At 38.5% G+C, this 16,337-nt stretch overlaps 1 protein-coding gene across 1 annotated transcript in view; it reads right to left on the reverse strand.

The window, feature by feature from the left end:
* Nucleotides 1-16,337, reverse strand: part of SUCLG2 (succinate-CoA ligase GDP-forming subunit beta) — a 132,563-nt gene that overhangs the window by 22,944 nt on the left and 93,282 nt on the right. The gene's annotated exons all lie outside the window — the stretch shown is intronic.

Below are 16,337 nucleotides of genomic sequence, written 5' to 3' on the forward strand. Positions count from 1 at the left end.
CTTTTTTTTTTTTTATTTCACTGCTGGATGATACATGGAAAAATTCTGACAATGGAAAATTTTTCCTCTTTCATCACTTGAGAAACACACCTTCTTCTCAGATACACACAGTGCCAAGAACCAATCATGATCTGGGCTAAGCTGTATAAATAAAAGCGAATTCAAAGTCTATATTTCAAAAGAAAACAATACAAATGGTTGTAAGCAAGGAAATTAATGCAGGCAGGAACAGTTTAATGCATGTATTGCATGTAGTTTTTGTTAATTACTTTTTAAGTACTTAAGCACAGTAGTAGCTAAAGAGAATTTGAAAGAGAGATTACATAAAAACGTTTCCAAGTGGGTGTTTCACGCTGAGCTGCAGTCTGCCATAGTAGTGCTGATTAATCAGGAAAGCCTTGCCCTCACTTTTAAGGCCCTTAATGGCCCGCCACAATCTCATTCCCACCCTCTCTTTTCAAGCATCAGCAGGGTAGGTTCCTGTCTAGATTCTGTCCTGCCAGTTGATGGCAGCCACCAGCTAAACAGTCATCTTAATGCACTTTCTCATGTCTGAAATCTTCCATTAAGATTCCCCCATGCCACTCCACTGACACCTTTTAGCCATGACACCTACAACCTCCCAAAAACATCATGGATTGACAAAGGTAAGACTCTTGGAACCACTGTGATTGTGGCTCTCCATCTCCATTTTCCATCTTGGACCCTTCTGGAACCTCAGGGTACAGGTTCCTGTAATGACTTTAATTCAATTAAAGCATGAATGGTAGGAGAGAGGAGCAAGACCTTGCCTTTTCACCTAATATGACTTAGCTGTAACGCAAAGTCATATCCTAGGACTGTCAGCTCTTGGAATTAGAGACTTGGGTTTTATGCTGTGTTGATATACTGCCTGTCACAACGAAGTCCTGGTCCATCAAGAGCCAATACAAGAGGAGAAATATTACCAGTCACAACAACAGTAACGACACCGTACAGTAACAACAATTAACCTAATCCAGCAGCTGCAAAATGACAGTGGTTCCACTGTGAACTAATATACTGGTCCTGAAGGCAAGTCCACGTGTGCTTCAAGCTATTGCCTTTTAATTCACTGTAGTTGCTGTTTTAGTGCTACAATTCACCTCCACAGGAAACCACTTTAAACGAATGCAAGCACTTGCAGCCACCCACTGCAGTGACGTGTGGCTATATTCTCATCAGCGCTGGCCCTAAATAGAGACAAAGTATAGCTCTGGGAAGCAAATAGATGACATGTGGAGGTATGCTCAGAAGACCTTATCCAGGTCCTTTGAAAGGAACAGGAACTCAGTGCTTCCCAGTGGTGCTTGCAAAAAAAAAAACGATGGACAAACTGACCACCTCTGCAACAAGTCCCTGTTCCAGAAGGCCCTTCTTTTTTGGGTGGAAAACATCACAAATACTCGTATTTCTGTGAGACGCCAGTCCAAAGTACTCTATCACATTTGGTCTTTAGGGCACCAACACATAGTTGAAGATCTTTAATTGAAGAACTGTTTCTTGTATTTATTATTGGATTTGATAAGGCCATCTATCAATTAAGTGTGGATACACACTAAAAAACCCAAGCTGAGTATTTTTCAAAAGCCAAGATACCCTGCAGCACTCTCAACAGCTCTCACCTCGGTGACACCTCAGAGTGTTTACAAAGAGCAAACGGAAGGACTCTGGTTTACTTCTGCCTAATTAAAATGTCTTAAAAGAATTTAATTACAATATGCCAAACTACACAAATGTAAAGATCTTTCCTACAGAGAATTAGTGATGAATTGAATGAATTTTTTTTTTTTTAATCAAACTGTTGGCAAGCAGTGTGGGTTTCCTGTTTGTAAACAACCATACGAATGCTAAACATATTTATTCACAACTTGACACGAAATACAGCTCTGTAATTAATCATTTCCCTATCTAATTCAGACAAAATAAAAACCCAAACGTGTACCCCTCTCTTATTATGAAATAGTCAGTTACACATAAATGAATAATTATCTGAATTATCAACTATCTACAGATGCGCGGCTCTTTTCAGTCCAGACAATGGCATACCCCTGGTGCATGCTGGTAATCTCGCACACATTCACTTATTCTTTCTTTTAAGTGAGAAAATCTCCTTACATATTAAATAAGCTCAATCATGGGCTATTAAAACTATTGTTTCAGGTTATCTATTAATTGCAGGCTTCCCTATCTATATTCACTGCTAAGATGCCAGCCCTCTTATTAATTGAAAAATGCCTGCACGAGTGGGTAAAATGTTAAAGGCCATGGGTTAAGACTAATTCTGTAAAGCTAAGGTAACTCTTTAAGCTGTGAAAAGTTGTCATTGGAATTAAATGCTTGAAATCCCGTCGTATTTTGAAAACACAAAGGCTGAGTTTCAGATATTAAAAAATATTCATTAGAGCTTATTTAATTTCACACGCTTAAATAATTTGCAAGAATAGTTTGCTTTCCATATCAACAAATGTTTAGATCTGAACGACTGTATGATTACACTTCCTGTAAAAACCTCATTTTCATCTTCTGAAATGCAACAATCAGGAGTCAATACGAAGACAGAGCAAACTATGCTGCTTATGTTAAAAGATTAAATTCTTTGTAGGACTGTTATATTAATCCAAAATAGACGAGAAATGTAATCCGCTGCTTGAATACGGTTTTGAATATAATGGCAGCATTTGTATGCTTTTTTCCCCCCACTTAAATGGGAAAAGTACATTTACAAGATCTTTACAAGCTCGTTACATTCAAATAGAATAAAAGTAATATGCAGGCATATGGCACAAGTAACATCTTTGACAGACAAAAAACTTCTGCTGGTAAAATAAACAAAAAACTACACCACAAACAATTAAGGACACAAAAGATGTGCCAAGACCTAGACTGGAATAGCATGATGCCACTTCTTTCTAAATGTTCTTTTTGGTTATAGTTAACCCTTGAATGAACAAAACACCAAATTTCCTACAGACTTAATACAAGATTGCTCCAGAAGTCTAATACAGGTACCTAAAAATCAACGACTTTGTTTAGATACCTGTAACTCACGTATAGTATTGCCAACTAGTTTTCAGTGGTGTGACCGAAAGAGGAGTGGGAAAGGAGGGCAAACAATTTAACTTTATAATCCATGAAGTCAACTGAATGATTCTTGAATAACAACAGATACACTTATTATCAAAGTTTCATTTTGTCGTTTGTCTTCAGTGTCTGCAGCTGACGAATATAGTCATTTATAATCCTTTGCCAGTCACAGACTGGCAAATTCTTTTGAATTAGTCCCTCAATTTGAGACTATGAATTTAATTCTTTCCACAAACGACTGGGCAATGTTTCAAAACTTTGCTTCAAAATCTCTTTGCCTTACAAACTTCCAAACAGTTCCAATTTTGATCCAAATTAGAAGCATATCTAAATCTCTAAGGACTTTCATTAAGTAGCATCCAAAAAAAAAGTCTTTTTTTTTTTTAAAATCTGTTCCACCACCTACAATTCCTTCTCACCATAAATGCCTGAAACAGAGTGAAACTTACCATTCATCTCAATGAAGAAAAGTACTTTCCTTTTCAAAGTTACAAACTCTCTTCTTCATTCCAAAACAAAGAGTGAAACACTATTGAAACTGCTTAAAGAAGAATATATACTTGAAAAAAATTTCAACAAATTATAAAGTCAAGGTAAATGGTACAGTGATTACCATATCACTTCTTTCATTTGGGATTATGCTGATCATATGGAATTAAATTGTTCACAAAATCCTCTATGAGCACATGATCAAAGCTATCTCAGAAACGCAATGATTACCAATTGCAACTCCAGGCAACACATTGCTGCAGACAAAACTGATGCACGTCAGAAATGAGACGCACTGGAAAAGTGTGATAGGTCCTTCTTGAAACAGTCTCTCATAAATACTCAAATGCTTTACAGTCACCATTTCTTGATTTTACAACTAGCCGGATGACAAACCCCAAATATTTGATTAACAATGTATCGAGGGGCTTTGGAATTCAGAATTAAAGAAAGAATGAACTATGTCAGCAAGTTATGGCTATGCATGCATTGTAATTAAAATACACAAGTATTTGTAAAGGTTCTTTTGCAAGAGATTATCAAAGTAGTAACTTGATGTGGAAGAAAAATCATTGTCATGGATTAAGAACAAGACAGGTCGGACTCAGAAAGCAAAAAGTAGAATGAAAGGGTCAGTGTTCATTTTGGCAGATATCTAACAGTGAATATCTCAAGGTTTCATTTAAAATATGTACAAGTTCTCTAGAAAGGTGAGGAATCATACAGCCAGTGGTTCAAAGAAAGCAAATTAACTGGCTAGTCTCGATGAAAATCAGAAGGAACAATAATACAGCAATATTGAAATTAACCCATTTACCAGTTCCTGCACTCTCTCATCTGTGCATGTATTCCTCTGCTCAAGTAGAGCAGTAAGATTATTGTCCATGGTAGTGTTTTATTCATCCTGTCAAAGAAACAACGCCTGCCCACAGTCCAAATAATCAAGTTTGGATAACAAAGCACCTCAATACATGTGCAAAATTCTTCATTTTTATATATGTTTTCAAATATTCAATGAAGCAGAGATTAGGAAAAATCTCATGCAGAGCTGTTTTGCAATGGATCCAAATGTAAACAGGTGTGGTACTTCACAGAGCAATCAACACAGCTACACTAGTATTTCATTAATGCTCACACAATGAATATATTTACTCGTCCACATAAAGAGGACATTGTTTTATAGTCACCACTATCAGAAGTACAGAGAATATATAAACCAATTTAAAATAATTCATTGCTACTGAAATTATATTCTCAGATTGACCTTTATAAATATATTTAACCACTCCAAGCATATGAATTTTGTCATTTAAAAGTCAATACAAAGTTTTAGTAAATAAAAAAAAAATTCAGGAAATCTGAATGAGATTTTTTATTTTTGGTTCATATTTGCCTCTTATAGGGTTTTTTAACCCTTCTCTTTTAAGTAGCCATCTGTTAAAGGTTACTGTCAGAGATATAATAACTAGCAGAGATGACAATTCCGATCCAAACTGGTAATGCCTTTGCTCCTGTCCTATGTTTATTGATTCTGTATTCTTTTCCTTGAAGGACAGGCTACTTGGGGTACAGAAAGCTCACTGTATTGGCGTTTCAAAGGAGACTCATTCAACATCATCCTTTAATACAAATTGCCAAGGCAAGACGAAGGACGTGACATATCACTGTCACCAGGATGTTTGGATTCTTAGTCTAAACAGTTATGCTTCTAACTGGCCATTGGTTTTTGCACTTATTGACAACGAGCACTCATTCAATGTCATCATCTCAGTTATTTTCTGGCCTGGACTTCAAGTTCCCATAAAATTTCCCTTCCTGCAAAACAACTGTGGTCCAGTTAATCACCATCATAGCCTGTCGCTATTATTACCTGCTAGGTTTTGATTACCAGAACCTCAGCAAATCCAGTATCACCGATTTCCTCTTATGGCTGCAGCTGTGATGATAGCTTCTAGAAAACACTGGAACTGCCAGAAAATGCTTCAGTAGTTCCACACTGAGAGCTTGCTGCTTTCCCTTCGGTATAAAATTCATGCACGAGTTAAAGCTACTTTTGAAATAAATAATTTTTTACTCTTCAGGCTTTGAAATCGAAATGTTGCAAGTCCTACTTGTATCTGTCCGAACTCTTCTACCCTACCCAATCCTGTGGAATTGCAACCCTCCTTTGTGTCCCACATTTATTATTTGACAAATGAATTCCACAAACCCATCTAATGGCAGAGCTGTGAATGCTCCCAGTTAATAACGATTCACATGAAGAAGGCACTGAAATCCTTTCAAACATTTTTATAGCCAAACAACTAAGAACCTACTTATTGTCCACTCACAAAATCAGACAACTGCTTTGGTCAGGATCTACATTCAGCTACAACCACTGGTTGTAGGACAGGCAGGACAAACTCTTTTAAAACACAGAATTCTGCAACAGTTCAGCTTATATATTGCTGAATACGGATGCCACCAGGATGTCTGGATTCTCAGTCTAAACACTTACTGTTTGCATTTGCATACATTACTGTATGCATTTGTAAGCATTCTTCTAAAACCATGTTGGTCCATCCATGTGTCAAAAAATAAGCATGGACACAGTTGAACACTGCACACAGCTGCAAATGTTAAGACTCACAGACAAATCCTCAAAGAAACAAGAAGCATTTTATTGATTTCTGGATAGCTCTTCTGGTTTTCCAATTATGAAAAAGCTACAGGTAGCAGTTTCCTTCAGTATAACACGATGCTGAAGTTGTCGCCTGTTTCTCATTAATTTTTCATTTCTACAAGAAAAAGTCTTTTCTGGGAGCACTCAGTGGCAGTACAAGTCTGTTTCATTCACTTTTCAACACCAGACACGCATTTATTCTTAAGTTTTCAATTTCATTGCATAGCTTGCTATGCAACTTGCACACGTCAACCACAGCAGCAGACAGCTTTTCACCAAAAACTTGTAGCTTGACGTATACCTTGTCTTGCCATAGGCTTAAATTGATTAATTCATCTTTCACTTGTGGTAAAGTCTTCCATTTAAAATGTTTTAGTAGGAAGAGGCAGATTTTACAAACTGAACCAGAAAGAGGACTTTCAGCATCTTTGTCACACTTTCGAATTTGGTATTATGCACAGCTGTTAAGGAAGTCTTTAACTTAATTTTGCTGTTGCTATCTACATTAAGTTTCTGGTTTTCAGATACTCCTTCTTGTGCAAAATACGAGGACTATAAAGCAATGGCTGTCTCGGTCATTTCTCCTCTTAGAGTTGAGTTTAATTCTCACATTCTCAGATTTTTGGCAAGAAAATGGAGTCAGAGAAAGCGCCCATCAGAGTTGCTCAGAATCTCAAAAATTCACTTAAGAAACTCAATCTATTACACTACTGAATGGAAGATTACAGAATAACTTTTGACAGAAGATACCCAATGCTTTAGAAGGTAACAACATACTACAATAGGAAGCACAAACTCTGAAAATTCAAATGGATAAAAAGGAATATCAATCATGAAAATAGATTATCTATGGAAAACCTTACAGCTATATGCGTGGTATCTCCCTAAACTAATGAAGTATGTACATGAAGATGGAGAATTTCTTCTAAAAAAGACATGCTAATTCAATCACAGGACTTTGAACTCAAGGCAGGAATTTTTAGTGAAGAGTTTGCAGGAAGTCAGACTTGATGATCTTAAAGGTCTTTCCTAATCTTCCAGTCTGTCTCAAGGAGCACATACAGATTTGGTTTTGTATAACCTCCATGTACCTTAACGTATTGCGCATATTACAGATATAAATTTGTTTTTGCCCTAGAGTAAAAGGGTAGCTTTTACTTGGCTTTCCCCTGCATAACTAGTTATGGGTGTAGAACCAGCAGATGCAAGCGTGCTCACCTGCATTCATTTTGGTAAAGCTGTACCAGATGAGCAGTTGACCCACAGTTTTTGAAACAAGTTTGTCTCATTGAAGTACTGCAGGTATACAAGGAAACTGAGTTCAAAAACACTGAACTGGAATGGCAGGTACTTGACATGACGCAAAAAGAATATGTACCTTAATAACAAAAACAATAACTGAAAGAGATTCTCCAGCAAGTAAAGTAAATCAAAGCTAGCATTACCCTGGATATACATTTGAAGTCGTAGAAAGAGAAACAACTAGGGCATCTTCTGCAATACTGATGCTGACAGTGCATCAAGAAGGAAACGGAAGAGGCTACAGTAATTTCAGGGTTCATTAGAAACACAGAGGGTGGGGAAGAAATTAGTGTTTGCCAAATAGAAAAAGGGCAAAATCACTAAAGAAAACAGCTTTAATTTCAAGCTTCTAAAGTGAGTATTATGAATAATGTAAAGTTAAAAAAAAATAGATTCATATGTATTTGTGTCTGTATGCTCTAGAAATGCAGACACTAAGTTATATAAGTACAAGCTTCTGCAAAATATAGAGGCAACACCCTGAAGGTTATACCTCAGTGATCCTTTTTCCTACATGCCTTAAGCATCCTGCCTTACTGTCCCTAAACATTCCTACTGGGTGAATACCTATCGACTGGAGCACATAGCAAATGCTTCCTGGGCTGAGACAAGGAGAAAATGAGCCATGTAGCTTCTACATGCCACTTCGAAACCTCATCTGGAGCTTCCCGGAATCCATAGAGAATCTTCCATTGACATAAATGAGGGCTGGATGTGAGCAAAGGCTAACCCACTTTTTAGCAGCATTACTATGTCTAATAGCAAAAGACATCCCTTCAGAGTCTTCTGCTGGCCTTCAGTAGTCCTAGACAGCTGGAGACATTGTTCCATAGGTGGCACCTACTATAAATGAACACACATTTTCAGTAATCATCTTTGCAAAATGTAGTAGTTAAGAAGTCAAGAGTAATTTAAGGTACTGAGAGTAAAAGAGTGACATAGCATCATCCTAATGAACACTAAAAGCAGCAGCAATCTATAGACACAAAAACCAGATGATTGATCATTAGTATATTCATCAGCTGCTCCCTTGACAGCTCATTGCAATGGCAGGACATGAGATGAGAGCAGGGGAGTTCAACCTAGAAAATAAACTAAGCATATACAGAAAGCTATACTGAATGGAGCAAAAAGATGAAGGAAAACCCCTATATGTTTTGTTCATGAACTTGCTCAGTTTCATAACCCCAGGCATTGTAACCCTAACAAAGATAAAGACGAGCTGATTTTCATCCAACATTACCCCTTTAATAGCACAAAGTGTGGTAAAGATGCAAACCACTCCTCATGTGGTAAGCATTGTACAAACAGCATATAAAAGCAGTGCATTTTGGAGGTTCCTAGAAACACCTGTGTCCAGTTAACACTGTGCATCCACTATTCCAGGTGATGCTGTTCCCTGTCTTGCAGCTGAAGGCCAGAAACTGAAAACAGCAGTGGCATTACCAGCTTGATTTTCACTTGTATTTGAGACACAGAAGGCCACTTCTAGACCTTTTCATACACAAAGCAAGTCTGACTAGCAGGAAATAAAATGCTACACCATGCTATTCTGCAAAGAATTGTAGAGAACATTACTGCTGAACGCTGCAGAGAAGGAAAGGTATGTCCTTGACAGGGAAATGAGACACACGTATGTACCTACTACGTGCCTAAACAGGGAATGGGGCTGCAGGACAAAGGATGTTTAATGGCAGCCACAATATCTCATTTAAACATTGAAACAAAGTTAGAAGCACCATTACATGGCCTGTTCTCTAACTGCACAGCTGTACACACCTTACATTCACATTTCTAAAATTGTATTTATCGTGATGTTAATGGACTTTACAGCCTGAATTAGTGAATAAAATAAAAGCAACCTGAGCAGTGGAAATTTAAAACTATTATTAATCCTGTAGTTTAATAATATTAGTGACTGTTCACCTAGCACGACATATGATAGACAGGGTAGCTACTAAACCATTCAAACAATGTATTTTAGAATTCTGTATGATCCTTCCTCTCTCCCCCTCCTCAAATATTTATTTTCTAATAGCAAAAATGACCTCAGTATTCCAGGCAGCCTTTGAAGATTAATGACCAATGGAGGTTAATGGTCCTCAGCTATTCTTCGAGCCATCAACTCTTCCCAGCCAGTCATTAATCCCCAAGAAACGCCTTAATGCTTCACTTATTACTGCTTAAGCATCAAGCCTGTAAACTTTCAGGGCATTAAATCTCAAAAAGTAACCTTTTTCTCTCTACAGGCCACTATTTCAACAAAGCAGACAGATGAGATGAAATGAAAGTGACTTCGTTTTATAGGGATTCTCCTCAGCTTTAGAAAACAATAGCATTTATTTGTGTTTATTTGCATTTATTTGTTCTGGACACTAATAAATAACATCTCATTTCTTGTCAATCCAGTAAATTTCCTGACAAAATGCTGATATCAAACCTTCTTCAGCCAGCATGTCAGCAGGAAAAAAATCTTAATGAGAACAGTTTTTATTAGTTTCTTTCTGCTGCAGGAAAAAAACCAACATGAAGGAACTACTAGTACTCTGCATTTCTGCGGAATATGTCGTTCATCTTTGATACCTATATAAATGTATACACAAGCACGTGCACTTCCCCCCCAACTCAACACCAGTGACATCTGCAGCAGGAGACCACAATAGAGGATGTGGCATTACACAACTCAAGGCCATACAATCTGGTTTCTAATACAAGGCATGCCACTGATTGTTGAATAACCTTGGGAAAATCTTGTTGCCTCCAGAGACCTTTTTCTTTTCACGATTTACTTGTTTAGATCAAACTGCTTAAGGAAAGGAAGAGCTCTACTGTAGGATGCTGACTAAGAGACCCTGATTTCAGCCCAGGTTTATATTCAGTAGTGCAGTGTAAACAATTACAGCAAATCTCTTCCAAAGTCCTGTTAAACTCAACATTCACGTGGAGGTACTTTTGTACACCAAAGTGGTAAAGGATGTAAAAATTACCTTTCCTCCAAACCATTTATTAGTCTTTTGGAAAGTCATGATAGGTGGTAAAGTAATTAATTGTCTCTGGATGCCAAGAGGATAAACCAGGAAAAAAAAGGCAAAAAATAAAGTCTTTATTCAAATAGTGACATCATCAATCAAATTTAATCTATATCCATTCAGAAGGTCAATTATCCAAATGTGTCTAATTTAGACTATACCTGATCTAGGCAGCCCATCAATCATTTAAAGGGCAGCCTTTCTTTGCCTTTTTCTTTCCCTTTCATTCTTCTTAATGGACATCAAGTTTTACATTCTTTTCCTATTGTCATACTCCGGCTAATAAGACCTGTTTTACAAAGCACTCACAACTTGAATTCTCTGACATTTGAAAGAAAAAGAAAAATTCTTTGTAGGGTTCAGTGTCTGCAGATATAACAAACAAAGCAAGATTTCATTATTTCTCAATGATTTTCTTTGAGGAAAACACCACAACAGATTCAGAAAAATGTTGACATTACATTTAGAAAAAGACTAGACATAATATCAGACTATTATCCTACTCATTTATATTGGCACTCAACTAGCATTTGTTGTGAAGGCAACAGGGCTAGCTGTCAAACATGCACAAATTGACAAGCTATTAGAATGCCAACTGGATGTATTCAATTAGAAAATTTACTCCAGCACTGAAAAAGCTTGCTTTTAAGATAAGGCAGAAATGTGGAGTGTGTTGACCGGGAAAAATGATAGAAAATTAATAAGCATAGACAGAAATTTATCTCTCTCTTTCTGCAATAAAAGCTACAAACAAAGAGATTAACTCCAAAATATTAACTCTAAAAAGGGTAATATCAAAAATGAGTCAAAGGAAAACAGTGTGGGCAAGTCTATGCCATGGTTCTGCTCCTGTGACTGACAAGCTCTGTGACCTTCTAGAAGCCACTTTGGGATCCTGATCTTGGGACCTGTCGTGGTTTAACCCCAGCCAGCAACTAAGCACCACCCAGCTGCTCGCTCACTCCCCCCAGTGGGATGGGGGAGAGAATAAGAAGAGTAAAAGTGAGAAAACTCATGGATTGAGATAAAGACAATTTAATAGGTAAAGCAAAAGCTGTGCACACAAGCAAAGCAAAGCAAGGAATTCATTCACTACTTCCCATCGGCAGGCAGGTGTTCAGCCATCCCCAGGAAAGCAGGGCTCCATCACGTGTAACGGTTACTTGGGAAGACAAACGCCATCACTCCGAACTTCCCCCCCTTCCTCCTTCTTCCCCCAGCTTATATACTGAGCATGACGCCATACGGTATGGAATAGCCCTTGGGCCAGTCTGGGTCAGCTGTCCCAGCTGTGCTCCCTCCCAGCTTCTTGTGCACCTGGCAGAACACAAGAAGCTGAAAAGTCCTTGACTAGTGTAAACTCTACTCAGCAAGAACCAAAACATCAGTGTGTTATCAACATTATTCTCATCCTAAATCCAAAACACAGCACTATACCAGCTACTAAGAAGAAAATTAACTCTGTCGCAGCTGAAACCAGGACAGGACCCTTCGGTCTCTGACACTGACTTTTCCCCCAAGTATTGAATAAATTTGGTTCTCAATTTCAAGCAGAGCTGTGGGATTTCTAACAGCTCTGGAGACAAAAGAATAAAAGACCCACAATCCAAACTTGGAACACCACTTAACCCCCACCCAGACACAGCTTGGCATTAAATGACACCATGCCTGTTTCCTTACTACTGTTTCAGAGTAATACTTGTTTTCTCCACCAGTTAGGTGTTGAACTGTGGAGCTGTACTTGGTCACCACTTCCCACCAGGCAGGTGGATAAAGGTCCATATTTGGAAGTGCAAACCAGAGTGTGTGGGCTGAAACGTGAATCAGTAAAGGAGGAATGAAAAGGTGTTAGGAATACAGGTACCTGTATGGGAAAGGATGAAGACGCAGAGGAAGAGGGAGGAGCTGTAGAGGTAATTCCTGTAAAGTCTGAACTTACTGAGAGAACACTTTTGAAGTTAGATCCCGTTACCAGATGCAAATCTGGAATTGTGCCACAGCCTCTAAGAACAGCACTTACCACTTGCCATCTTCTGTGTGTGCAACAGGGTCACTAATTAAAAAACAGAAAATTACCTATAAGGAGTTCCAGCTACTCTCCTGACAGGCCGTGAAATCCCTCTCCTTTTTCAGACTACTTCCTTTTAAAGTTTTCCAGAGATATGGCTTCCATTTATTTTAGATATCAAGCGCTTTTTGGCTGGATTTTGTGAATAGAAATGGAGATGGGGTAACTGACTCAGCAGACTCCTTGCCTGCATTAGGAAGGGCAAATACCAAGCTAATTTCAGGATCAAAGTCTTACACTACAGCTCTCGCTGTTAGGAATTTTTTTGGTGATATTCACTGCTCTTTGTTTTTTAAAAATGTTTAGTTCCATGTTTACTAAGATTAAATAACTGTACTCCCTCCCTCATGTTTACACCTTTTATACACTTCAAAATGCTCAGCGTGTCCCTCTTCCCAGGGAGTATAGTTTTTTAACACTTCCCTATAACCCTTTCACCCCCTGCCTCCACTATTTTTGATGCTCTCTTTGATTTATTCAGACACAGAAGTTTTACGGAGGGAGAAAATGAAGGCATTTATGCCAGGTCCAATTTATCAAAACCTACACAGGAATGATTTCAAAGGGTAGGAAATAAAAGTTTTCCCTAATCACATATTTACCAAATGCAACCAAAACTCACCACCTCCTTTAAAAAAATATTAACAAGAAAGAAAATAGTGAACACTTTTACTCTACCTCAATGTATGAAAGGTACAACAGAGCTTAAAAAACTCTGGACTGGAGAATAGCAGCAAGATAAGGGGAGTTTACTTGAAACTGTTATGATAAAAATGTGTGTGGAACATGCATGGAAAACTGGTACACATGACAGAAAAAAAGAGAATAAAAATTAATAGGAGATGGTGTTGGAACCTCTAAAGATATCACTGCTGTGAGCTTGGAGTGACAACATCTCTTATGGGTGCCAGAGATACGAATGTCCTACGTGGATTTCCCCCCATGAGTGACAATAATCATAAAGATATAGCATCTGCAGTATCCCATATTACTTCATGCCATTTATTTGGTTTTGGCTTTCTGATGTTGGTCTTTTGAGGAAATCAGTTTCTGTAGAAACAATTCTGTCACTGATGCAGCACATGAAGAGTTAGTTCATATACTATTTTGAAATCTGAAGGGTGGTTTGTGTAAAAAAAACAAACAAACAAAACAAACTGTACTGAAATGTCTGTTACATCTGTGGCTGCACCAACTACCTTTACCCAGTGGACAGTCACTGCTTCACTGTACTGTATTGAGAAACCTTTTCCCTTCACTCTGCAGGCAGGCAGTTGCAGAGAAGGAACAACTCCAGTAGAATTTGACCTCTCAGACACACTCCCAAAGGAAGGATTCTGTCTTAGCACCCCATCTTACGCAAGAGAGGAGTCCTGCATTCAACAAGTTACCTGCCTTTGACTCCGAGTCTTAAGAACCAGATCATCCCAGTCTATCTATTCCTGCTGGCTTTTCTGATCTGAATGAAATTACTCCAGCTGTTCCTGAAAGGTATGAGACGCCTCCTCTTGTCCTCCTGCTAAGATTTTCCAAGAAGTGCTGCTACAGAGCTGTTGTGACCATAGGAACCCTGTTGTGTTTGCAAGGTGGCTGGAGCCCCAGTCTTCCACTGAGGCAGCGAGGCAGTTTTAAAAACTTCTTGGGGGCCCTGCTTTATTGTCCCTGCCACAGTCTGTTTCTTTCTAGAAAACTGAAGCTGTAAAAGTGCTGTAAAATTACAGTCACAAGTACTATTTGGAAAATAAAACCAAAGAGAAATCTACAGTTTATGAAAACAAACCCCACATTCCCAAACTGTCGCAATGCCAGCAAGCAATGTTTTGCTTCAAAGTGCACACAGTTATGTGAACACTGCTTAAGACTATATATGTGCATGTACATAACTGCATACATGCATTATCCGGGGGGGGGGGGGGGGGGGAGGGGAAGTCAGTTTAGTTCACTCCACACAAGAAAGAACTGAGCAGGCACCTGACGTGATTTTAGTTAGATTAATGCAGAACAGCACAAACAGTCCAGTACCAGGAGATTTATGACTAAGAAATATTTCACCGAGAGGACAATCAGACCTTGACTGCTCATGGAAATAAATCTTTTCTCTTCCTATGACAGTTTTGAAATTTCATCTATAATTCTGAAAAAAGAAATTTGAAAATTATTCTCAGTTAAATCCATAGAAGCACTGACCTTCAGTATCTATAACATTCAAAGAAAAGACACTTCCAATTCTGATTGACAGATCCATTGCAAATACAGTCTCAGCAGCTCCAGAGCAAACGTTGAGAAATGCAACCTGAGTGTCCATAACTCGTTCATTCTAACTTATTCAAGCAGTTTTTCCTCTGTCAAGAGAATTGCATGATCCAAGATTCAGCCCTACAGATAACAAGCAATCAGGAAACCACTCTCACGTATGAAGTGATCTGAAGCATCAGAGTGACAAAATAAAGCACATATTCCTGTAATATTCCAAATCAATAGGAAAACGCATGCTTCCAATTCAAATGTCAAATTATGCTTTGTATTTACTAATTAGAGAATCCATAAGCAGTTTAGGTAAAATACTAACTCTGAAAAAGCCCATTATACCTTAAAATAAACTCCAAGCTGCAAATCAGACAAACCTCAACACAATGACTATGCAAGTCTGGTTGGTATAAGATAAACCTATTATTCAGTTTATTCCAGAGAACTGTCCCATATAGAAACTGTACCTGACATCTTCCTGTTGAACTGTTAAGTTGAAAACAAACATTATGCTTGTTCACTTTTCAGCTCCTGGACCACTACTATGAAGCAACGGGTATGCAGATTCAGCTACAGAAACTGCTTTAACATCAGGTTTTTCTAACTCCACAGGAGCAGAGCTGGGACCTGCAGCTCCACTGCCAGGAACGAACAGAGCTTTCTACCGTAAAAATTCCTCCCTGGAGAGACCTTTCTTGGATCTTTCCAGTTTGAGATTCCAGAACTGACTCTGACAAACTAAAAGCAACCTTTCTCAGCACAACCTTTCTGATTTCTTTGATAAGCCAGCACCCATGTCGACAACGTAGCACTAAAATGAAAACCAAAGCACACAAATGTCACAGCCCCTGCCCTGCGCCCCTCAGAGCAAGCTCCAAACCAACTCAAACCAGAAAAATACACCCAGGTTTCCTTATGGGCTAAGGATTAAGAAAGAAACATGTGATACCGTTTAGTGAAAAGTACTCAAAAACACTTGGAGACTTGCTGTAAAACCTTTCCAGAATTGGAAAACATTGTTACAGCTTCAAGTGCTTTTGCCTCAAACCCTTCAAGACCCTCTGCTATCTAAAACGTTAGATAATGCCTCAGTGCCTTACTAAGTTAAAATCCCTAGTTCAGGGCTGAAAAGCTCTTGAATACACGAGCAAGATCAAAGCAGGTAAGCTCAATAAACTGTGTAGTCATTGTTTAGGGGCTTGAGGAGCATCACTTCCACAGCATGTTGGAAGTAATTTTCTCTGGTGACACGCTATGTTTTGTCTTACTGAACATTTAGCCTCTAGATTTGGACAGCACACATTTGGCACGGGCACATTTCTTCAGGGAACACCAGAGTGGTTACTTCAAGTGACAGTTTTCTAATTATTCTGTCAAGCATCAATCTGTGAAGTTCCCAGTTCCTCAGCACCCTGACTGACAGGGCAATCAGTGC

Source organism: Nipponia nippon, unplaced genomic scaffold, assembly GCF_047370975.1.
Source record: "Nipponia nippon isolate SJK-2023a ecotype South Korea unplaced genomic scaffold, ASM4737097v1 scaffold_9, whole genome shotgun sequence".
Taxonomy (NCBI): Eukaryota; Metazoa; Chordata; class Aves; order Pelecaniformes; family Threskiornithidae; genus Nipponia; species Nipponia nippon.